This window comes from Diprion similis, chromosome 13 (assembly GCF_021155765.1).
Source record: "Diprion similis isolate iyDipSimi1 chromosome 13, iyDipSimi1.1, whole genome shotgun sequence".
Classification (NCBI taxonomy): domain Eukaryota; kingdom Metazoa; phylum Arthropoda; class Insecta; order Hymenoptera; family Diprionidae; genus Diprion; species Diprion similis.
In genome coordinates this window covers 8,336,653-8,357,297 of record NC_060117.1, presented here as the reverse complement: position 1 = coordinate 8,357,297, position 20,645 = coordinate 8,336,653, and the positions used below count along the sequence as shown (strand labels likewise).

Genomic DNA, 20,645 nt, shown 5'->3' with positions numbered 1-20,645 from the left:
GAATAATTTTTGGATATTCTGCGCGTTTGTTGACACCGCTTCCTGGATTTTCTGCAGTTGGGCACTGATTCCGTTCAAGCTTGGGGTGTTTATATTTTGAAAATCAGTTATGGAAGAGGTGGCTGCGATGTTCTGATTCCTATTATCATGGCTTATCTCTAGATTATTGTTTTGGTTAGCATGCTGGTTATTAGACGCTATGTTTATTGCGGCTACCTCACTGTATGATATCTTAGGGTCTACGCTATTTGCTATTTTATTTATCTTTGTTATTCTATTTTTTTCGTTCACTTCTAGTTTCTTTTTTATGCTTAGGTTATACTCGACTAGTTTCGGGCAACCGCGGTAAGACGCTGGGTGCCCGTACTCTTTACAGTGGACACAATATATCAAGGATTTATCGGTTAGGCCGTCGTCTTTTTGGATCTTGCACTCGCCTGGTCCGTGAGTTTCTTTGCATTTAACGCATCGGTAGCCTAGGTTACAGTTCGCCGCTACATGCCCTATTCGTTGGCAACGTTTGCATTGTATTTTATCGTTTTTTTTCAAAGCTTCCCATTTCACCGATTGATAAAGTATCTTAGAGATGTTGCCTAGTTTAGAGAGATTGCTGTCAGCTGAGAGTTTTACCAGAAACATAGGCAGTGTTTTGTTAGATTTTTTTGCGTTTAGCGTTACGAAGTTAGACACACTTAGAAATTTTAGATCGTCAACATTGCTGGATTTGAGGTTTTCCAATATATCTGCGGGGGAAAATCCTCCGTCAATACCTTTGAGCACTACGGTTTTAGTTTTATCCTCGTAAGGTGTAAACGTGAAAAAATCTAGCTTTCTTTCTCTCATTATCTTACAAACTTTTTTGTATTCTGACAGTGATTCAACCGAGATTATATGTTTATGTGTCTGATTCGTTTGATATGGAAGTCTTTGAAGCCCAATGTGCAAGTCATAAAATTAGATAATACTAGCGCAGACTGGTTTAAAGCTATAATGGGTGGGGGTTTGTTAATTTTTTTACGTTTCTGAACCGAATGTGGACTGTCGTTGACACTGGTCTGCTGATCGTGGGGTTGTCGTGTCGATTGATTTGTTTTATCGCTGGTGCGGCGATCGTCTGAAGTGTGTGAAGCCCCCACTGTGTCCGTATCGTCTTGGTCAGCTGCTGCTCCGGTGTTAGAGGATGTGGACGCTTGGTCAAGGCCGAGATGCCCAGGGAAGTTTGGTACTTCCACATAACTCGTACCATCATCGGTGGTGTTGATCAATAGATCGATATTTTGATTTTTTTCTTTCGGCTTTGCTGTTCCTCCTTGTGGCGTATAGATCTGCGGTACCGAGTCTCTATTTACTCTTTTCCAGGATGCGATTTCAGATGACAGATTTGCATTGAGTTTCTTCAGCTCTTCTATTTCTTGTAGTGCATTTATTAATTTAAGCTCAAGGTTTGCTGAGGTAGTGATTTTGATGCTTGCCGACTGCGTGGCTTCCGTTTGTGGGTTGGTGATCTCTAGGTGATGGGCGAGATTTTTGTGGCTTTGGCGTTCATTCTCTGAACCTGGGCTTTCGGCTTCTGTCGCAGGTTTGTTTTGTTCGTGAGGTGCGACAGTTGATGTTTCTTGCGTTTTCATTGCGGTTGGTTTTTTTCTTACAACGAGATTCGGTTTGATTGAGTACCTCGAGTTCTTTGGTTTTTTTTCCAGCTGGGTGATTTTTCTTGGTTGCGGCGATATTTGGCATAGTCTAGACGGTTTTGTCATTTTTTCGGAGAGGAGAGTGTTGTTGCTTAGCGACTCGTCAGTAATCTCATCTTCTTCCTTGTTTAAGCCGGGTTGAACTGAACACTCACCCGATATGTCGGAAATTTTCCTTTTGTTTGCGCCCAAACTTTTGTGCGGCGGTAGCATGGCTTTTAAGGGTTTTTTTTGGACCCTGTGCATCGAGGGCGGTGGGGTAGTACCCCCTGCCCCGCTTTAGCGGTAATTGAGGGCTTGCAGCGCTTTTGGGCCCTGTACACGGTAACAAATGACTCGAGTTAAATATTTCACTCTTTTCAGGTTGGGTATCACCGAAATGGTAAGTTGGGCCTTAGCCACCCGCCAAGCACATCCTCCCCGGACGAGAGGTAAGAGGCAACTCCAACTAGAACCGGTACTTTCAACATGGTATGGCCGTTGCCGAAGGAGATGAATCTCTGCTTCTTCAAATTCCTAAAAATGGTGCAAACGTTAGATCCGTCTTTGGAAAAAAAAAGATGCAAACGGCACGCGGTGTTCCCAAGCGGTCACCCATCCAAGTACTGACCGCGCCCAATGTTGCTTGACTTCGGTGATCGGACGAGAACCTTTTTTTTTTTTTTTTTTGTATGAATTTGTTTATTTGATACCAATAAATGTACAATATTTACAATGCTGCACTTACAATTATTTTATTTTATGTAACTCCTGCTTAAATTTAAGCTTAATCTAACATTTTGTTTTGCATTAAGATGTTATCTTATTGTCTACTGTTTTGTTCAGAACTTGGGTGCAGTATTGTAGCGAGAGCAATAGTAATTGACTTAGATACAGGAAAAGTACGCGCAAAAACCTGTGATCGAAAATTCTCCCAGACATAATATGAGCCTGTTTGCTGTTTACGAAATAGCATTTGTTTCAGTTATTTATATTTTTGTGTTGTTAAATATTTCGAGTTTTTGATAAGGTAGTTTATGTTTAAACGTGTGAGGTATATTGTGTCTTCTTATATTTGTAATGTTTTTTGTAAGATTATTGTTATTTAATTGTTGTTCATAGAAGTTATTTGCTAGTTTGTATATATAGTCTTTTATGAATATCATGTCGGCAGTCTCGTGCATTGTTTTAATTTTAGCGTATCTGTTCTCTGAGAGAACGAGTCTTAGGCACTTATTTTGGTATCTTTGGAGAAGTAGTAAGTTGGTTGGGGATGCACCGCACCACACCGGGGCTGCATACGTCAGGATTGGTCTCAAGATCATTGTGTAAATTAATTTTTTGTTTTTTATAGATAGTGGTGAGCCCTTCACCATCAAAGGGTACACTTTCTTCTGTACTATAAATGCTTTTCTGATTGTTTGCTTGATGTGAGCATGGTATGTCAGTTTGGGATCTAGATGAACGCCTAAGTATTTGACTGTACTGGTTGGTTCTATACTGTGATTGTATACTTTTATTGGTTGGAATATTCTTGTATTATTTCTTTTCTTTGCAAAAGTTATGACTTCGGTCTTGGACGCATTTGGTGAAATTTTCCACTTGGTGTAGAATTTTTCAAGTATGTTTATGTGCACTTGCAGTTGTTTGGCAGCGGTGATGGCACTGAAGGAGTGTGCATAGATGGCTGTATCATCTGCAAACAGGGCTGAGCTCGTTTTAGCAAATGTAGGAATATCATTAAGGTAGACATTGAAGAGTACGGGGCCAATAACTGAGCCTTGTGGGACACCAGCTTTGATTTTTCTTCTAGTTGAAATGGTACCATTAACAGACACGACAAAGTGTCTGTCAGATAGATACGAGTAAATGAGTTTGATAAGTGTTGGTGGGTAATTGTAATTTATCAGTTTAAAGGATAGGCCATCTATCCACACTCGATCAAATGCTTTTTCTATGTCAAGTAAAAGCAGTGACGTGACTAGGTTTCTGTTGAAGTTAATTGAGATGTCGTTTACAATTCTCGTTACTTGCTGTACCGTGTTATGCTTGCTTCTGAACCCAAACTGATGATCTACTAGCACGTTGTTTTTTTCATTGTGTTGTGTGATTCTCTCAAGAATCACCTTTTCGTAGACCTTACTCATTGTCGGGAGGAGGCTGATTGGACGATGACTACTTGGATCTGTACTAACTTTGCCAGGTTTTTTGATTGGAACAATTTGTCCTGTTTTCCAGTACTGGGGGAAGTAGGATAGCTTGATCGAGTTGTTTATTATGTATGTGAGTTGTACAAGTGCTTTTCGTGATAGGTTTTTAAGAACAATGTTCTGTATAGCGTCTTGTCCTGGAGCTTTTTTAGAAGGTAACTTTTTGATTATAGATGACAGTTCTCGTGGTGACGTTATAAACTGATCCCAGTTTTCATTATCAGTTTCTTCTAGATATTTCTTTACTTGTTTTATTATATCTGCTTGTTCAGATGTGTTGTTAATTAGATCTATATTATGAACCTGCTCGAATTGGTCTGCCAACATGTTAGCTTTGTCGTAATTAGTGAAAGCTTCAACTCCATTTTTAACCAGCGATGGTATATTGTTATCTTCCATTTTCAATATTCTAGTCATTCTCCACAGCGAGTTATCATGTGGATTCAGCTTTTCTAACTTGTTGGACCATTCCTTATTTCTGCAATTGATTATAGCTGTTCTTATTTGATGAGTGAGTCTTGTTACTACAATTTTGTCTTTATTTTGCCTGGAGCGCTGCCAAATTTTCCTGAGATGATTTCTCTGCTTGATCATTTGCAGTATATCATGTGGTAGGTTGTCTTGTAGGTTTTTAAAGGTTGTTTTGGTGATAGTTTTATTTATGCTGCTGCGGATGTCACTGGTGAATTTCTGTATTGTTGGATCCAGCTCATCTTTTGTTTCAATTTTTGATGTGAGGATTGTTTTCTGATTAAGGTGTTTTCTAAAATTAACCCAATCCGCTTTTTTGTAATCGTAGGCGGTTTTTAGAGCACAATTTCTTTCTTGTGATCCTAGTTCTAGTACAACCGGTGTGTGGTCTGAGTTTAGTTCATGTAGGACTCTCATGTCTGATGCCTGACTGACGTTTTTATTTATGGCAATATCTATAGTGGTAGGAGTGGAATTGTTAATGGGATAGTGTGTTGGTTCGTCTGGAAAGATAATACTGCAATTGTTATTAGCGTGTAGTTAAAGAGTGTTAATCCTCTGCTATTATTAATATGATTGTTCCAGCTGAGATGTCTGGCGTTGAGATCCCCAACCAACAGTACTTTGTCACCTATACCGAGAACAGAATCTAATTCTTGAGTTGTAAGGTTATTAGCTGGACTATTGTAGGCCGCAGTTATGCAAATATTACTTGCTAATCTAATGCAGATACATTCTATAGTAACATTATTATCTATACTAAGTTCCTTATAAGCTAAATCTTTTTTAATTAATATTGCAACTCCACCTGCGGAATAACTTTTGTCTTTGCGTAGACAGTTGTAGTTTTTAACTTTAAGTTTATCTTTTTCACTCAGTCTAGTTTCATTAATTAGAAATATATCAATTTTGTGACTATTTAAGAATTGAATAACTTCTCCTAGTTTATTTTTCAAACCGTTTGCGTTCCAACTACATATTTTTATGTTATCTATGGTGATTCTAATTTAGCTGTAAAATCTGCGAATACGCCAAATTTTTCCGTTTGTGTTGTGCAATTTTTTAGATTTTTATGGAGTTCTTTTGCTAGTTCTAACATTTTTTTTATATTTACAAGTTGATTAATGCTTTTAATCTCATTAGTTAGTTCTAGGAGGTCAGACATTTCATTACTTACTTGGTGATCATTATTAATATTAGTGTTCAATCTTTCCTGATTAGATGTATTGCTCGAGTTACTCTGCTGTACGCCGTTGTTGAACCAGGGGTTGGTGTTTGAATCTGGAGTCCTGACTGGGAGTGGTGGGAAGTGTTGCTGGTCATTTAGAATTGGTGTGTTATTGTTGTGGTCTCTTGTACTTGGCTGTGATATCGCTTGTTTCGCGTTGGCTGATCTTTTCGCTATTTGTTGTAATCTTCTGTGATATGCATCGCAGATGGTGGCATTTGCCGGGTGTTCACCACCACAATTGACACATTTAGATGGTGTCGTTTTGGGTTTTTGGCACTCTTTGGTTAAGTGTGCCTCTCCACGTTTGAGGCATGCTGGTTCTGCAAAGCAGTTGACAGTTGCATGGCCCCACTCTTGGCAGCGATGACACTGCGAAACTCTTCTTTTCGTTTCATAGTTTTCCCACGTAACCTTGGTGTTGCATAGTAGTTGTGCTTTTTGTTTGACATGTTTGAGTTGGGTGTCAGCTGGAACTGCCACCATGAATATAGGATATTTAGTACCTTTCATAAGACTAATCTGAGTGTCGTCAAATCCAATTTCTTGGAGTTCAGCTTGAATTTGTTCCAGTTTAGTTACCTCGTGCAGTCCTTTGATGACAAAGGTTTTCTTTTTTTCATTTTTTAGTAAGTAGGTGTGAAACTTAACATCCGTGGCTTTCAGATGCTCTAGTAACTTAGTATAATCAATAATTGACGTTGTGTAGATCTCGGAGTTATATTGATGGTACTTGATGTAAAATTTTCCTTTCACTAGATTTTTTATTATTTCTGTTATCTTTGAGTGATCGTTAACCTTACCGTGTATGGAAATTGGAGGAGGTTTTTTCTCTTTTTTAGCTGCTGTATCTTGTGTGTGTTTTGCAGTTGGTGATTTTTCGTTGTTGTTTGACAGTTGTTGATTAGTTTCCTCGTCATCTGTTTCCATGGTATTGTCATTTGCAAGCACATTATATCTGTTTGACACGGTAATAGTAGGTACTTTTACTTGCTGATTAGTCATTTTAGAAATTTTAGATTTAGCTTCGGTTGTTGTAGTTGCATTTCCACTGCGTTTTCTTTTGCTTGGAATGATTACCGTGCTGAGATCCACTGCTGTTGGCGACACATGTGGAAGCCCTGTGAGGTTAGGTGTGCCTTCTGTGCCACTAATTGTATTTGGTAGCTTGTAGTAATAGCTTACTTATTAAAATTTTTATTATTTCAATCAAATAATTTACTGGGTTTAGAATCGTACTATTATCGATATTGTTAATTCAACTTTTCAATCAAAATGTGATCAAAAATACAGCGCCGAGACGTTTGGAACGTGCGACGGAGCGCGACTGGACGAGAACCGGTACTTTTAACATGGTATGGCCGTTGCCGAAGGAGATAAATCTCTGCTTCTTTAAATTCCTAAAAATGGTGCCAAACGTTAGATCCGTCTTTGGAAAAAAAAATGCCAACGGCACGCGGTGTTCCCAAGCGGTCACCCATCCAAGTACTGACCGCGCCAAATGTTGCTTGACTTCGGTGATCGGACAAGAACCAGTACTTGCTTTGAAAATAAGTTTATTATAACCCACAATAAAAACCATGGTACATCAAGAAAAAACAAGAAAAGCTTACAAAACATGTTAACAATCAATTATATAACTAGTGCGTTATGGCCCTCAATGCGAGCACTACACGTCTGCTGCAGTCTCTTCTAATAGCTTTCAAGGTACGTTTCGTACAATCAATAGGAAATAATTGAAATAGCCCATAGAGGTTGCAAATGTATAATGCCTAGACTGGATGATGATCAGGAAAAAGGGGTACAAAAACTGATCAACAGATTACTTAATTTCTAAGACCTTACACTAATACTTACAAACTGCAATAAATAAAAGAGGATACGGGAAATAAATAAGAGGAGGGGGTAGGAAAGTAACAGGATAGAATATCCTTCGCGGAAACATTATGATAATTGAGTGTAATAACGAAGCTGAAGATACTTAGAGTGCTAATTAGTGCTGTCACATGTACATCATTTTATAAATCTGCATTTTTTGTGAGAGACAAGTTGGCTGCTATTGCTAGCGGTTGAGCCACCAATACTTGTCGTTGTTTTGTCTATGTCTGTCGGATACATCTTTGTCTGGTAAATCGGTGTTAAATCGCATTAGCGCGGTGTTGACATTTGGAGCGGGAGTGTATAAAATTTGTTTTTGTCGAGTGCCTCTCAATACATGATAGATGATAGAAATACTGTTTGCATCTTGAATGTATCCGTTCTCGTCCAGATAAGTAAAGGCCTCCGGCGGAATGAACCCTGATAACAAAGATTTGGCAAAATATAACGGATTCGGAAAAAATGGACCACGAATGAGATTATTTTCTCCGATCTTTACTGCATTTGCGAAATGGTTCCTTATCAGCCTCAATATGAAGCAATCGATCCTGTTTATGTTCGCCTCATTATAGATTTCCGCGTTACTAATGAATCGAACATAGAGAGACGACGCCGACCTGTACTTGCCCAGACAGGCGCGGATACATTTTCTTTCAAAAACACGTATTTTATCCATGGTTCCCGCGCTCAGGTTGAACCATATTGGACACCCATACGTTATTATAGGTCTGATCAGAAGCAGGTAACATAGAATTTTTATCCTCTTGTCTAAATATTTACAATAAAACAGACGGTTCGCACTGTTGAACGCCTTCTGTGCCCTTGCCAACTGGGCGTTGACGTGTAAATTGAATTTCAATTGAAAGTCTATATTAATTCCCAAATACTTGACTATATCTTTATGCGGAACCGCGTGACCTCCGTTTCTGCCGTCGGAGATTGAGAAATTTCTCCAATTCTTTTTGGTATCACGATTGGCAAACTTAAGATTTGGCCTGAATAAAATTGTCTCACATTTTGACGTATTAATTTTTAACTTCCAAGTATTGTAATAATCTATCAGTTTTATGAAAAGTTCTTGCAGCTGTACTTTCAGTTCGGAGGGTTTGTTGCCTGAGATGTAGACAACCAGATCGTCCGCGAAGGCGATTGCTTTTTTCGAGGCAACCTTATTCAGGTCAAACAGTGTCAAAATATCGCTATTGAATATGTTGAATAAAATAGGCGAGTTGACAGTCCCCTGTTGCAGACCATCGGCAATGGCGAACTTTATGGAGGATGTGTTTGATCCGTCGCAGACGTGGAAATATTTATCATGCAACATCACCCACAGCATCTTTATCAGATGTTTGGGAAAATTCTTCTTCATTAGCTTATAGAACAACCCGTCCAGCCAGACGGTGTCAAACGCTTTTTCCAGGTCAATCAGGCATGCTGCCACGCATTCGCTGTTATTCAGAGACCAGCAGATGTCCGAGGTGAATTTGGATATTGCGTGGATTGTCGAGTGTCTGTGACGGAAGCCAAACTGGCTCTCAGGAATAATCTCGTTTTCGTCACAAAATACTGCTAAGGACTTGTTCACTACTACCTCGAATATTTTACTTATGTTTGGCAGCAGGCTGATTGGCCTGTAACTAGAGGGGTTTGAGCTTTCTTTATCTTTTTTTAGTAAGGCAACGACTTTGGCAGTTCTCCAACAATCAGGGAAGTACATGTTGTTCAGAGCATTGTTAAACAAAATACAATAATAACTAATAATCTTACGTGGTAAGTGCTTAAGGACTACATTGGGGATGTTATCGTATCCCGCAGACTTCTTATTATTCAGGTTTTCAAATAACGTGAATAACTCGGATAGAGACGTAAAGTAGTTTGGAGTTTCCTCCCTTGAAGGACAAGTCGCTGTGTTGTGTTTAGAGAAGGAAACTACCGTTCTGTTGCTGGCTTTGTCTTCCTCCATCTCTCGTTTTAGTTCCGAAACTTTAGTTTCAACTATTTTTATAAGATTGGGTTTTCCTAAGTTAACGTTCTGGATATTTGTGGCGGCGAAATGCGCCCCGATCAAATTCAGTTTATCGTCTTGCTTTGCAATAATGAAGTTATTTGACTGGTCCCTGGCCACGGCATCATGAGTGATTCTATCATCCGTTAAAAGATTTACTTTGTCGCTAGGCACAGTTAAAATAGGTATAGGAGCTGAGCCACGGGGTCTGAAAAGTCTATTCATTTGCGGAAACATCTTGTCCGCTTTATCCATACTGATATTTCTGATTTTGTTTTCCCAATATCCGTTTACCGAGGTAGCGAGTTTTGTCTTAATTTTATTTCGGGTTTTTTTCAATAAGTCTTTTAAGATATTCAAACGTACTAGATTACCTCGTGCATTTTGTTTGTGGAGTTTGTTTATCTGCGAGATTAAGTAAGTTTTGTGTTTGTGTAGATTTTTTATTTCGTGTGTGGTATATGCTTTTAAGGTGTTCTGGTTCGTTTTAATTTTCGGCACTATTTTGTCTACGGCATCTTTGATAACGCTATCAATCTTGGATAGGTAACTATCAATTTCGGTATTAGCCAGATTTCTATCGTCGGGGATTTCTAAATCCTTCGATTTGTCGACACACTTTGCGAAAGATTCCCAGTCTGTCGCGGCAAAGTTATATGAACGATTTTCGGTTTTTCTTTCTAAAACAAACGGAAGTGACGTATGAAATGAAAAGGACATTAGGATCGCATTGTGGTCACTGTCGTACGGTAGCGACTCGAGCCTGTAATCTTCTGTTATTCCATGAGCCGTTAATCTGTTGTCCGCTAAGCATATGTCAATAAATGAACTCCCTCGCGGATACGAAGGCAACAGTGAGCCAAATAGCTGCAGTCTTAGATTAATTTCGTTATCATCAATCCATTTATGCAACAATACGCCTCTGGGATTATTGGTTGCGTTCTGCCACGAGGTGTGTTTTGCATTGAGATCTCCAGCCAAAATATACAGGTTCGAGGGATCAGATAAATCCAACTCTTCAAAGAGCTTACCGATCTCAGGAATAAATTCTTTTTTATGACCACCCGGTGCATAAGCAGCAATTATGAATAAGTTGAGAGAGTTGTTAACTTTCAATTTGACGACCGAAGCTTCTAAGACTTTTGCCCCTGACAAACATACTGGCGTAATCTGCACAAATTCAAATGGGTTCTTTATCAGCATTGCAGTTCCACCGCCCTGCTTCGAATTCGGTCTATCGTTTCTGTTCATTGTATAATTTTCAATAGCAATTTTGAATCGACTGTTAAGCTTTGTTTCGCTTAGCAGGACAAAGTCTGGTTTGTACTTGGCTACTAATTCGGACAGGTTAATCCTGCGTTGAATGGTGATAATAGAGTTTACATTAATCGCAATGATATTAAGTTTGTCGACCCTGAGCTTATTTTCTGCCATTATGTGTCATCGGCTGAAAAGAAATTATCGAGTTGGGAGTATAAGTTCTGGATACTGAGCGAATTCTGAGCAACGGCTTCTTGAATTTTCAGTAACTGGTTACTAAGAAACTCAAAGAAATTTTTATTAACGTCGCTACCTTCAGAGTTTTGCGCGAAGGGCTTTTCGGACGTCGCGATTGGGTCGACTCTCTGATTCGATTTGTGGTCTGGTCGCTGCTCTTTATTTGTTGTACCTGCTACGATTGCACTATAAGTGGTCTTGGGCTCTACTGCTTTGCTGATTTTTTGTAAATTGACCTGTTTATTTTGGTTGGCTTCTTCAATTTTTTTTCTAATCATGTTATCGTACTCTACTAATTTTGGGCAACCCCTGCAAGATGCCGGATGGCCGTACTCTTTGCAATTTACACAGTAAATAGTTGACTTATCAGATGGCGTGTCTGCAGCCTGGGGTTTGATACTGCATTTCCCTGGTTCGTGAGAAGTAGCGCATTTAACGCATCGAAAGTCTAGGTTGCAATTGTTCGCTACGTGGCCGATTCTTTGACAACGCTTACATTGTATTCTGTTCGCTTTTTTCAACGCTTCCCAAGTTACTGCTTGGTATAGGACTTTTTTTACGCTAGATAATTTCAACACATTACTATTTGCCGATATTTTCACTAGGAATATAGGTAAGACTCTGTTATTTTTTTTCGAGTTCACTGTCGAAAAACTTGTGACCTGTAAAAATTCTGAGCCCTCTACATTTTGAGCTTGTAAATCTTCGAGAATGTTCTGAGGGTCAAAGTCGCCTTCTATACCCTTCAGTAAGACTGTTTTAAGTTTTTCGTCGCTGGGCGTGAAAGTGAAGAAGTTAATTTTTCTTTCTTTCAGACGTTCGCAAGTCTGTTTGTAATCCTGCTTGTTACCGACAACGATTAAATGTTTGTTATTCCTTATTCTTTTTATGTGAAAATTTTTTGTGTTCATTGAAATTGCCATGAAATTTAAGATGACTTTAGCTGATTGACCTACTGTTATTATCGGTGGGGGTTTCGTTTGTTTTTTTAGATATTGAGTGGGCAACGCGATACCGGATGGGTGGAGTGACGACTGTTCTCGTCGATGCTGCGAAGGTCTTGTCGCATCTTGGAGATGGTCGTCGGAGAGAACACAGGAAGCGTCCGAGTTGAAGTTGTTATGGGTCGCAGTTGACGATAAGCCGCTGGTCGACGGAGGGTATTGTTGATCATCACGATGTAATCCGCTCATCTCTGGGGTATTGTTCTGGTTCGGGTTGGCGTCAACATCGTTTGCTGATTTCAATTCGGCAACGGTAAAATTTGTCCTCATTTTGAGGGACTCAATTTCGGATGCTAGCTCATAGTTCGCTTTTTTTAATTCTTCAATTTCATTCAGAGCCACGGTTAATTTCAATTCCAGCTCAGAGGCTTGATGGGCTGCCGGCCTGACTCGGTTTGCAGCGGCTGTGTCTAGCATCCGAATATCTTCTGGTGTTCCGGCCTTCCGGTTGTCGGTGTTTGTTTTCGGAGATTCGTTGATATTTTTTAAGATTTCGCGGGCTTCTGATGGTTCGGAATTGTCTGCGATTTCAGGCTTCATCTTTTTTCTTACTACTAAGTTGGGTTTAGGCATGCATTTCGCACTCTTGCCACGTCTTGCTAATGATGAAGTCATCGTCGAGACCACCTGTGACTTTCCGGACGCGCCGGTATTTTTGGTCGAACTGCTGGGCAAACCCTTATCGTGGATGGGCTTCGATATTGCCTCATCGTCGTTGTTTGTATCGGCAAGAATTATCGAGTCATTAGATGAATCCTCAGCTTTCCTTTTCCCTTGAGGCCTGATTATAGGTCCTGAGTGATTACTTGGCGGCGGTGGGGTTTTCATACTTTTTAAGTCGAGGTAAATTTCGGTTCAGCGGCAGGGGGTGAGCCCCGCCCCCCTCCTTGCCAACAACGTTATCAGCTTCACTTGCACGGATGCGTTGCACTTCACTCGATACGGAATAAACCAGATCGACTGGAATCGCACACTCCTTGCGCTACGATTTCACCACAAGGCAAGTACTTCGAGCAATAACATCATTACCTAATCATCCGAGAGCTCGGAGCAGACTGACAAGAACCGGTACTTTCAACATGGTATGGCCGTTGCCGAAGGAGATGAATCTCTGCTTCTTCAAATTCCTAAAAATGGTGCCAAACGTTAGATTCGTCTTTGGGAAAAAAAATGCCAACGGCACGCGGTGTTCCCAAGCGGTCACCCATCCAAGTACTGACCGCGCCCAATGTTGGTTGACTTCAGTGATCGGACGAGAACCGGTACTTTCAACATGGTATGGCCGTTGCCGAAGGAGATGAATCTCTGCTTCTTCAAATTCCTAAAAATGGTGCAAACGTTAGATCCGTCTTTGGAAAAAAAAATGCCAACGGCACGCGGTGTCCCCAAGCGGTCACCCATCCAAGTACTGACCGCGCCCAATGTTGCTTGACTTCGGTGATCGGACGAGAACCGGTACTTTTAACATGGGATGGCCGTTGCCAAAGGAGATGAATCTCTGCTTCTTCAAATTCCTAAAAATGGTGCCAAACGTTAGATTCGTCTTTGGAAAAAAAAAATGCCAACGGCACGCGGTGTTCCCAAGCGGTCACCCATCCAAGTACTGACCGCGCCCAATGTTGCTTGACTTCGGTGATCGGACGAGAACCGGTACTTTCAACATGGTATGGCCGTTGCCGAAGGAGATGAATCTCTGCTTCTTCAAATTCCTAAAAATGGTGCCAAACGTTAGATCCGTCTTTGGAAAAAAAAAGATGCCAACGGCACGCGGTGTTCCCAAGCGGTCACCCATCCAAGTACTGACCGCGCCCAATGTTGCTTGACTTCGGTGATCGGACGAGAACCGGTACTTTTAACATGGTATGGCCGTTGCCGAAGGAGATAAATCTCTGCTTCTTCAAATTCCTGAAAATGGTGCCAAACGTTAGATTCGTCTTTGGAAAAAAAAATGCCAACGGCACGCGGTGTTCCCAAGCGGTCACCCATCCAAGTACTGACCGCGCCCAATGTTGGTTGACTTCAGTGATCGGACGAGAACCGGTACTTTCAACATGGTATCGCCGTTGCCGAAGGAGATGAATCTCTGCTTCTTCAAATTCCTAAAAATGGTGCAAACGTTAGATCCGTCTTTGGAAAAAAAAAGATGCCAACGGCACGCGGTGTTCCCAAGCGGTCACCCATCCAAGTACTGACCGCGCCCAATGTTGCTTGACTTCGGTGATCGGACGAGAACCGGTACTTTTAACATGGTATGGCCGTTGCCGAAGGAGATAAATCTCTGCTTCTTTAAATTCCTAAAAATGGTGTCAAACGTTAGATCCGTCTTTGGAAAAAAAAATGCCAACGGCACGCGGTGTTCCCAAGCGGTCACCCATCCAAGTACTGACCGCGCCCAATGTTGCTTGACTTTGGTGATCGGACGAGAACCGGTACTTTTAACATGGGATGGCCGTTGCCGAAGGAGATGAATCTCTGCTTCTTCAAATTCCTAAAAATGGTGCAAACGTTAGATCCGTCTTTGGAAAAAAAAAGATGCCAACGGCACGCGGTGTTCCCAAGCGGTCACCCATCCAAGTACTGACCGCGCCCAATGTTGCTTGACTTCGGTGATCGGACGAGAACCGGTACTTTTAACATGGTATGGCCGTTGCCGAAGGAGATAAATCTCTGCTTCTTTAAATTCCTAAAAATGGTGTCAAACGTTAGATCCGTCTTTGGAAAAAAAAAGATGCCAACGGCACGCGGTGTTCCCAAGCGGTCACCCATCCAAGTACTGACCGCGCCCAATGTTGCTTGACTTCGGTGATCGGACGAGAACCGGTACTTTCAACATGGTATGGCCGTTGCCGAAGGAGATAAATCTCTGCTTCTTCAAATTCCTGAAAATGGTGCCAAACGTTAGATTCGTCTTTGGAAAAAAAAATGCCAACGGCACGCGGTGTTCCCAAGCGGTCACCCATCCAAGTACTGACCGCGCCCAATGTTGGTTGACTTCAGTGATCGGACGAGAACCGGTACTTTCAACATGGTATCGCCGTTGCCGAAGGAGATGAATCTCTGCTTCTTCAAATTCCTAAAAATGGTGCAAACGTTAGATCCGTCTTTGGAAAAAAAAAGATGCCAACGGCACGCGGTGTTCCCAAGCGGTCACCCATCCAAGTACTGACCGCGCCCAATGTTGCTTGACTTCGGTGATCGGACGAGAACCGGTACTTTTAACATGGTATGGCCGTTGCCGAAGGAGATAAATCTCTGCTTCTTTAAATTCCTAAAAATGGTGTCAAACGTTAGATCCGTCTTTGGAAAAAAAAATGCCAACGGCACGCGGTGTTCCCAAGCGGTCACCCATCCAAGTACTGACCGCGCCCAATGTTGCTTGACTTTGGTGATCGGACGAGAACCGGTACTTTTAACATGGGATGGCCGTTGCCGAAGGAGATGAATCTCTGCTTCTTCAAATTCCTAAAAATGGTGCAAACGTTAGATCCGTCTTTGGAAAAAAAAAGATGCCAACGGCACGCGGTGTTCCCAAGCGGTCACCCATCCAAGTACTGACCGCGCCCAATGTTGCTTGACTTCGGTGATCGGACGAGAACCGGTACTTTTAACATGGTATGGCCGTTGCCGAAGGAGATAAATCTCTGCTTCTTTAAATTCCTAAAAATGGTGTCAAACGTTAGATCCGTCTTTGGAAAAAAAAAGATGCCAACGGCACGCGGTGTTCCCAAGCGGTCACCCATCCAAGTACTGACCGCGCCCAATGTTGCTTGACTTCGGTGATCGGACGAGAACCGGTACTTTCAACATGGTATGGCCGTTGCCGAAGGAGATAAATCTCTGCTTCTTTAAATTCCTAAAAATGGTGTCAAACGTTAGATTCGTCTGTGGAAAAAAAAATGCCAACGGCACGCGGTGTTCCCAAGCGGTCACCCATCCAAGTACTGACCGCGCCCAATGTTGGTTGACTTCAGTGATCGGACGAGAACCGGTACTTTCAACATGGTATGGCCGTTGCCGAAGGAGATGAATCTCTGCTTCTTCAAATTCCTAAAAATGGTGCAAACGTTAGATCCGTCTTTGGAAAAAAAAAGATGCCAACGGCACGCGGTGTTCCCAAGCGGTCACCCATCCAAGTACTGACCGCGCCCAATGTTGCTTGACTTCGGTGATCGGACGAGAACCGGTACTTTTAACATGGGATGGCCGTTGCCGAAGGAGATGAATCTCTGCTTCTTCAAATTCCTAAAAATGGTGCCAAACGTTAGATTCGTCTTTGGAAAAAAAAAATGCCAACGGCACGCGGTGTTCCCAAGCGGTCACCCATCCAAGTACTGACCGCGCCCAATGTTGCTTGACTTCGGTGATCGGACGAGAACCGGTACTTTCAACATGGTATGGCCGTTGCCGAAGGAGATGAATCTCTGCTTCTTCAAATTCCTAAAAATCGTGCAAACGTTAGATCCGTCTTTGGAAAAAAAAAGATGCCAACGGCACGCGGTGTTCCCAAGCGGTCACCCATCCAAGTACTGACCGCGCCCAATGTTGCTTGACTTCGGTGATCGGACGAGAACCGGTACTTTTAACATGGTATGGCCGTTGCCGAAGGAGATAAATCTCTGCTTCTTTAAATTCCTAAAAATGGTGCCAAACGTTAGATTCGTCTTTGGAAAAAAAAATGCCAACGGCACGCGGTGTTCCCAAGCGGTCACCCATCCAAGTACTGACCGCGCCCAATGTTGGTTGACTTCAGTGATCGGACGAGAACCGGTACTTTCAACATGGTATGGCCGTTGCCGAAGGAGATGAATCTCTGCTTCTTCAAATTCCTAAAAATGGTGCAAACGTTAGATCCGTCTTTGGAAAAAAAAAGATGCCAACGGCACGCGGTGTTCCCAAGCGGTCACCCATCCAAGTACTGACCGCGCCCAATGTTGCTTGACTTCGGTGATCGGACGAGAACCGGTACTTTTAACATGGGATGGCCGTTGCCGAAGGAGATGAATCTCTGCTTCTTCAAATTCCTAAAAATGGTGCCAAACGTTAGATTCGTCTTTGGAAAAAAAAAATGCCAACGGCACGCGGTGTCCCCAAGCGGTCACCCATCCAAGTACTGACCGCGCCCAATGTTGCTTGACTTCGGTGATCGGACGAGAACCGGTACTTTCAACATGGTATGGCCGTTGCCGAAGGAGATGAATCTCTGCTTCTTCAAATTCCTAAAAATCGTGCAAACGTTAGATCCGTCTTTGGAAAAAAAAAGATGCCAACGGCACGCGGTGTTCCCAAGCGGTCACCCATCCAAGTACTGACCGCGCCCAATGTTGCTTGACTTCGGTGATCGGACGAGAACCGGTACTTTTAACATGGTATGGCCGTTGCCGAAGGAGATAAATCTCTGCTTCTTTAAATTCCTAAAAATGGTGCCAAACGTTAGATTCGTCTTTGGAAAAAAAAATGCCAACGGCACGCGGTGTTCCCAAGCGGTCACCCATCCAAGTACTGACCGCGCCCAATGTTGGTTGACTTCAGTGATCGGACGAGAACCGGTACTTTCAACATGGTATCGCCGTTGCCGAAGGAGATGAATCTCTGCTTCTTCAAATTCCTAAAAATGGTGCAAACGTTAGATCCGTCTTTGGAAAAAAAAAGATGCCAACGGCACGCGGTGTTCCCAAGCGGTCACCCATCCAAGTACTGACCGCGCCCAATGTTGCTTGACTTCGGTGATCGGACGAGAACCGGTACTTTTAACATGGTATGGCCGTTGCCGAAGGAGATAAATCTCTGCTTCTTTAAATTCCTAAAAATGGTGTCAAACGTTAGATCCGTCTTTGGAAAAAAAAATGCCAACGGCACGCGGTGTTCCCAAGCGGTCACCCATCCAAGTACTGACCGCGCCCAATGTTGCTTGACTTTGGTGATCGGACGAGAACCGGTACTTTTAACATGGGATGGCCGTTGCCGAAGGAGATGAATCTCTGCTTCTTCAAATTCCTAAAAATGGTGCAAACGTTAGATCCGTCTTTGGAAAAAAAAAGATGCCAACGGCACGCGGTGTTCCCAAGCGGTCACCCATCCAAGTACTGACCGCGCCCAATGTTGCTTGACTTCGGTGATCGGACGAGAACCGGTACTTTTAACATGGTATGGCCGTTGCCGAAGGAGATGAATCTCTGCTTCTTCAAATTTCTAAAAATGGTGCCAAACGTTAGATTCGTCTTTGGAAAAAAAAATGCCAACGGCACGCGGTGTTCCCAAGCGGTCACCCATCCAAGTACTGACCGCGCCCAATGTTGCTTGACTTCGGTGATCGGACGAGAACCGGTACTTTTAACATGGTATGGCCGTTGCCGAAGGAGATGAATCTCTGCTTCTTCAAATTCCTAAAAATGGTGCCAAACGTTAGATTCGTCTTTGGAAAAAAAAATGCCAACGGCACGCGGTGTTCCCAAGCGGTCACCCATCCAAGTACTGACCGCGCCCAATGTTGCTTGACTTCGGTGATCGGACGAGAACCGGTACTTTTAACATGGTATGGCCGTTGCCGAAGGAGATAAATCTCTGCTTCTTTAAATTCCTCAAAATGGTGTCAAACGTTAGATCCGTCTCTGGAAAAAAAAATGCCAACGGCACGCGGTGTTCCCAAGCGGTCACCCATCCAAGTACTGACTGCGCCCAATGTTGCTTGACTTCGGTGACCGGACGAGAACCGGTACTTTTAACATGGTATGGCCGTTGCCGAAGGAGATGAATCTCTGCTTCTTCAAATTTCTAAAAATGGTGCCAAACGTTAGATTCGTCTTTGGAAAAAAAAATGCCAACGGCACGCGGTGTTCCCAAGCGGTCACCCATCCAAGTACTGACCGCGCCCAATGTTGCTTGACTTCGGTGATCGGACGAGAACCGGTACTTTCAACATGGTATGGCCGTTGCCGAACGAGATGAATCTCTGCTTCTTTAAATTTCTAAAAATGGTGCCAAACGTTAGATCCGTCTTTGGAAAAAAAAATGCCAACGGCACGCGGTGTTCCCAAGCGGTCACCCATCCAAGTACTGACCGCGCCCAATGTTGCTTGACTTCGGTGATCGGACGAGAACCGGTACTTTCAACATGGTATGGCCGTTGCCGAAGGAGAAGAATCTCTGCTTCTTCAAATTCCTAAAAATGGTGCCAAACGTTAGATCCGTCTTTGGAAAAAAAAATGCCAACGGCACGCGGTGTTCCCAAGCGGTCACCCATCCAAGTAATGACCGCGCCCAATGTTGCTTGACTTCGGTGATCGGACGAGAACCGGTACTTTCAACATGGTATGGCCGTTGTCGAAGGAGATGAATCTCTGCTTCTCCAAATTCCTAAAAATGGTGCCAAACGTTAGATCCGTCTTTGGAAAAAAAAAGATGCCAATGGCACGCGGTGTTCCCAAGCAGTCACCCATCCAAGTACTGACCACGCCCAATGTTGCTCATCTTCGGTGATCGGACGAGAACCTTTTTATAAAAATTCAAACCGGTGCTTTCAACATGGTATGGCCGTTGCCAAGAGATCGAGAACGTTGCCTCTTCATCGCAAAAACCCAACAGGCACGAAAAAAGTCCGAAAGACGTTCAAAAAAATTTCATTTCTTCCGATCGAGAAACTTCTTTCAAGCGAGTGCCACAATAAGTATAACTGATGAACTTCGAAATCGTAGGCGTCAAGATGACGTTGAGGAGGAAACCATGAATGTTCGAGTTTATCTAGTTCTCCTTTCTTCGTGGATTTAATCTGGACACATACGCTTGACATACTGCACGATCTTACGACCTCTAAAGAAAAACAAAAACACAGCAGATGTGTCTCAAGTCTTTCAACGCATTTCGAAAATAAAATTTTATTGACACGCAGTCCTACCTGGTGGCCACTTATCCAAAAATACTGACCCACGTATGATGTAAATTGAGTAATGTTTTTTCCGTATTTAAATGTTCATCAGTTACACAGCTTGTTTCAGAACTCAACCTGTCTTCCTAGAATGGTTCGAGTGTCGCCATTTTTCGTTATTCACCAATAATAGTTGTTTTTTTTGTATCTTCACTATTACATCACTGTCTTATCACCTTTTCTGCCATTCAAGAAAAAAAAAAACAAAAAAAAAACACAGAAACAAATTGGTCAATTTACAGGTTTCCACAATGGTGGTTAACCTCAATCCAAGAGATCACTTACTTCTGAGCGCACTTGCGCACTGCGCGATTTGTTGTTGAGCTGCTCGGTTTCTAGAATCAACGATGAATCCAACCAAGCTCCAATAATAAGCAGACCAACGTCAGGAGGAGATTCGTGCAGCCTTGGTGAACAGCCGGGAAACATCTATGACTTTGAAACGGATAATGAGGAAACTTGTGTGTATCGGAGGACAATACTAGACGCGACCCAGATTCGTGACTAGATGGAGAATCGCCGGATTCGCAACGCGATGTCGGAACGATTTGACGACTCATCGTCAGATTCAGACTTTAGTGCGACTTAAATCGAAGTTGGGGACGATTTCACGGAACGATAAATCACGTCGAGTTTTGCGAACACCCCATATTTTTATACACCTAACCTCAACTTTTTCTCTTGCCCAAGATCTGTCCAGGCGATCATACGATAGCTGAATCGGAGAATGCGAAACTCCATCGTCACCAGATCCCGCAGCG

General features: G+C 42.6%; 30 non-coding genes and 3 pseudogenes across 30 annotated transcripts; all 33 read right to left on the bottom strand.

Annotated features, from left to right (window-relative positions):
- Positions 1–13,134: 13,134 nt before the first annotated feature.
- On the bottom strand, positions 13,135–13,253 carry LOC124414338. The gene has a single exon (XR_006929980.1). It is a non-coding gene; the product is annotated as a 5S ribosomal RNA (ribosomal RNA).
- A 74-nt stretch (positions 13,254–13,327) lies between these two features.
- Positions 13,328–13,446, bottom strand: LOC124414352 (annotated as a pseudogene).
- Positions 13,447–13,522: 76 nt separating this feature from the next.
- On the bottom strand, positions 13,523–13,641 carry LOC124414331. The gene has a single exon (XR_006929973.1). It is a non-coding gene; the product is annotated as a 5S ribosomal RNA (ribosomal RNA).
- Positions 13,642–13,718: 77 nt separating this feature from the next.
- On the bottom strand, positions 13,719–13,837 carry LOC124414322. Its single transcript, XR_006929965.1, has one exon. It is a non-coding gene; the product is annotated as a 5S ribosomal RNA (ribosomal RNA).
- A 75-nt stretch (positions 13,838–13,912) lies between these two features.
- LOC124414346 lies at positions 13,913–14,031 on the bottom strand. Its single transcript, XR_006929988.1, has one exon. It is a non-coding gene; the product is annotated as a 5S ribosomal RNA (ribosomal RNA).
- Positions 14,032–14,107: 76 nt separating this feature from the next.
- LOC124414321 lies at positions 14,108–14,226 on the bottom strand. Its single transcript, XR_006929964.1, has one exon. It is a non-coding gene; the product is annotated as a 5S ribosomal RNA (ribosomal RNA).
- Positions 14,227–14,301: 75 nt separating this feature from the next.
- LOC124414350 lies at positions 14,302–14,420 on the bottom strand. The gene has a single exon (XR_006929992.1). It is a non-coding gene; the product is annotated as a 5S ribosomal RNA (ribosomal RNA).
- Positions 14,421–14,496: 76 nt separating this feature from the next.
- Positions 14,497–14,615, bottom strand: LOC124414320. The gene has a single exon (XR_006929963.1). It is a non-coding gene; the product is annotated as a 5S ribosomal RNA (ribosomal RNA).
- A 77-nt stretch (positions 14,616–14,692) lies between these two features.
- LOC124414319 lies at positions 14,693–14,811 on the bottom strand. Its single transcript, XR_006929962.1, has one exon. It is a non-coding gene; the product is annotated as a 5S ribosomal RNA (ribosomal RNA).
- Positions 14,812–14,886: 75 nt separating this feature from the next.
- LOC124414345 lies at positions 14,887–15,005 on the bottom strand. Its single transcript, XR_006929987.1, has one exon. It is a non-coding gene; the product is annotated as a 5S ribosomal RNA (ribosomal RNA).
- Positions 15,006–15,081: 76 nt separating this feature from the next.
- On the bottom strand, positions 15,082–15,200 carry LOC124414318. The gene has a single exon (XR_006929961.1). It is a non-coding gene; the product is annotated as a 5S ribosomal RNA (ribosomal RNA).
- Positions 15,201–15,275: 75 nt separating this feature from the next.
- Positions 15,276–15,394, bottom strand: LOC124414349. The gene has a single exon (XR_006929991.1). It is a non-coding gene; the product is annotated as a 5S ribosomal RNA (ribosomal RNA).
- A 76-nt stretch (positions 15,395–15,470) lies between these two features.
- On the bottom strand, positions 15,471–15,589 carry LOC124414317. Its single transcript, XR_006929960.1, has one exon. It is a non-coding gene; the product is annotated as a 5S ribosomal RNA (ribosomal RNA).
- Positions 15,590–15,666: 77 nt separating this feature from the next.
- Positions 15,667–15,785, bottom strand: LOC124414307. The gene has a single exon (XR_006929951.1). It is a non-coding gene; the product is annotated as a 5S ribosomal RNA (ribosomal RNA).
- Positions 15,786–15,860: 75 nt separating this feature from the next.
- Positions 15,861–15,979, bottom strand: LOC124414337. Its single transcript, XR_006929979.1, has one exon. It is a non-coding gene; the product is annotated as a 5S ribosomal RNA (ribosomal RNA).
- Positions 15,980–16,055: 76 nt separating this feature from the next.
- LOC124414341 lies at positions 16,056–16,174 on the bottom strand. The gene has a single exon (XR_006929983.1). It is a non-coding gene; the product is annotated as a 5S ribosomal RNA (ribosomal RNA).
- A 76-nt stretch (positions 16,175–16,250) lies between these two features.
- On the bottom strand, positions 16,251–16,369 carry LOC124414296. The gene has a single exon (XR_006929940.1). It is a non-coding gene; the product is annotated as a 5S ribosomal RNA (ribosomal RNA).
- A 76-nt stretch (positions 16,370–16,445) lies between these two features.
- Positions 16,446–16,564, bottom strand: LOC124414316. The gene has a single exon (XR_006929959.1). It is a non-coding gene; the product is annotated as a 5S ribosomal RNA (ribosomal RNA).
- Positions 16,565–16,639: 75 nt separating this feature from the next.
- Positions 16,640–16,758, bottom strand: LOC124414336. Its single transcript, XR_006929978.1, has one exon. It is a non-coding gene; the product is annotated as a 5S ribosomal RNA (ribosomal RNA).
- A 76-nt stretch (positions 16,759–16,834) lies between these two features.
- Positions 16,835–16,953, bottom strand: LOC124414340. The gene has a single exon (XR_006929982.1). It is a non-coding gene; the product is annotated as a 5S ribosomal RNA (ribosomal RNA).
- Positions 16,954–17,029: 76 nt separating this feature from the next.
- Positions 17,030–17,148, bottom strand: LOC124414333. The gene has a single exon (XR_006929975.1). It is a non-coding gene; the product is annotated as a 5S ribosomal RNA (ribosomal RNA).
- A 76-nt stretch (positions 17,149–17,224) lies between these two features.
- Positions 17,225–17,343, bottom strand: LOC124414315. The gene has a single exon (XR_006929958.1). It is a non-coding gene; the product is annotated as a 5S ribosomal RNA (ribosomal RNA).
- A 75-nt stretch (positions 17,344–17,418) lies between these two features.
- On the bottom strand, positions 17,419–17,537 carry LOC124414344. The gene has a single exon (XR_006929986.1). It is a non-coding gene; the product is annotated as a 5S ribosomal RNA (ribosomal RNA).
- A 76-nt stretch (positions 17,538–17,613) lies between these two features.
- On the bottom strand, positions 17,614–17,732 carry LOC124414314. Its single transcript, XR_006929957.1, has one exon. It is a non-coding gene; the product is annotated as a 5S ribosomal RNA (ribosomal RNA).
- Positions 17,733–17,807: 75 nt separating this feature from the next.
- On the bottom strand, positions 17,808–17,926 carry LOC124414348. Its single transcript, XR_006929990.1, has one exon. It is a non-coding gene; the product is annotated as a 5S ribosomal RNA (ribosomal RNA).
- Positions 17,927–18,002: 76 nt separating this feature from the next.
- On the bottom strand, positions 18,003–18,121 carry LOC124414312. The gene has a single exon (XR_006929956.1). It is a non-coding gene; the product is annotated as a 5S ribosomal RNA (ribosomal RNA).
- A 75-nt stretch (positions 18,122–18,196) lies between these two features.
- Positions 18,197–18,315, bottom strand: LOC124414311. The gene has a single exon (XR_006929955.1). It is a non-coding gene; the product is annotated as a 5S ribosomal RNA (ribosomal RNA).
- A 75-nt stretch (positions 18,316–18,390) lies between these two features.
- Positions 18,391–18,509, bottom strand: LOC124414310. Its single transcript, XR_006929954.1, has one exon. It is a non-coding gene; the product is annotated as a 5S ribosomal RNA (ribosomal RNA).
- A 75-nt stretch (positions 18,510–18,584) lies between these two features.
- LOC124414351 lies at positions 18,585–18,703 on the bottom strand (annotated as a pseudogene).
- A 75-nt stretch (positions 18,704–18,778) lies between these two features.
- LOC124414395 lies at positions 18,779–18,897 on the bottom strand. Its single transcript, XR_006930032.1, has one exon. It is a non-coding gene; the product is annotated as a 5S ribosomal RNA (ribosomal RNA).
- Positions 18,898–18,972: 75 nt separating this feature from the next.
- Positions 18,973–19,091, bottom strand: LOC124414384. Its single transcript, XR_006930021.1, has one exon. It is a non-coding gene; the product is annotated as a 5S ribosomal RNA (ribosomal RNA).
- Positions 19,092–19,166: 75 nt separating this feature from the next.
- LOC124414328 lies at positions 19,167–19,285 on the bottom strand. Its single transcript, XR_006929971.1, has one exon. It is a non-coding gene; the product is annotated as a 5S ribosomal RNA (ribosomal RNA).
- A 77-nt stretch (positions 19,286–19,362) lies between these two features.
- On the bottom strand, positions 19,363–19,501 carry LOC124414354 (annotated as a pseudogene).
- Positions 19,502–20,645: the final 1,144 nt, after the last annotated feature.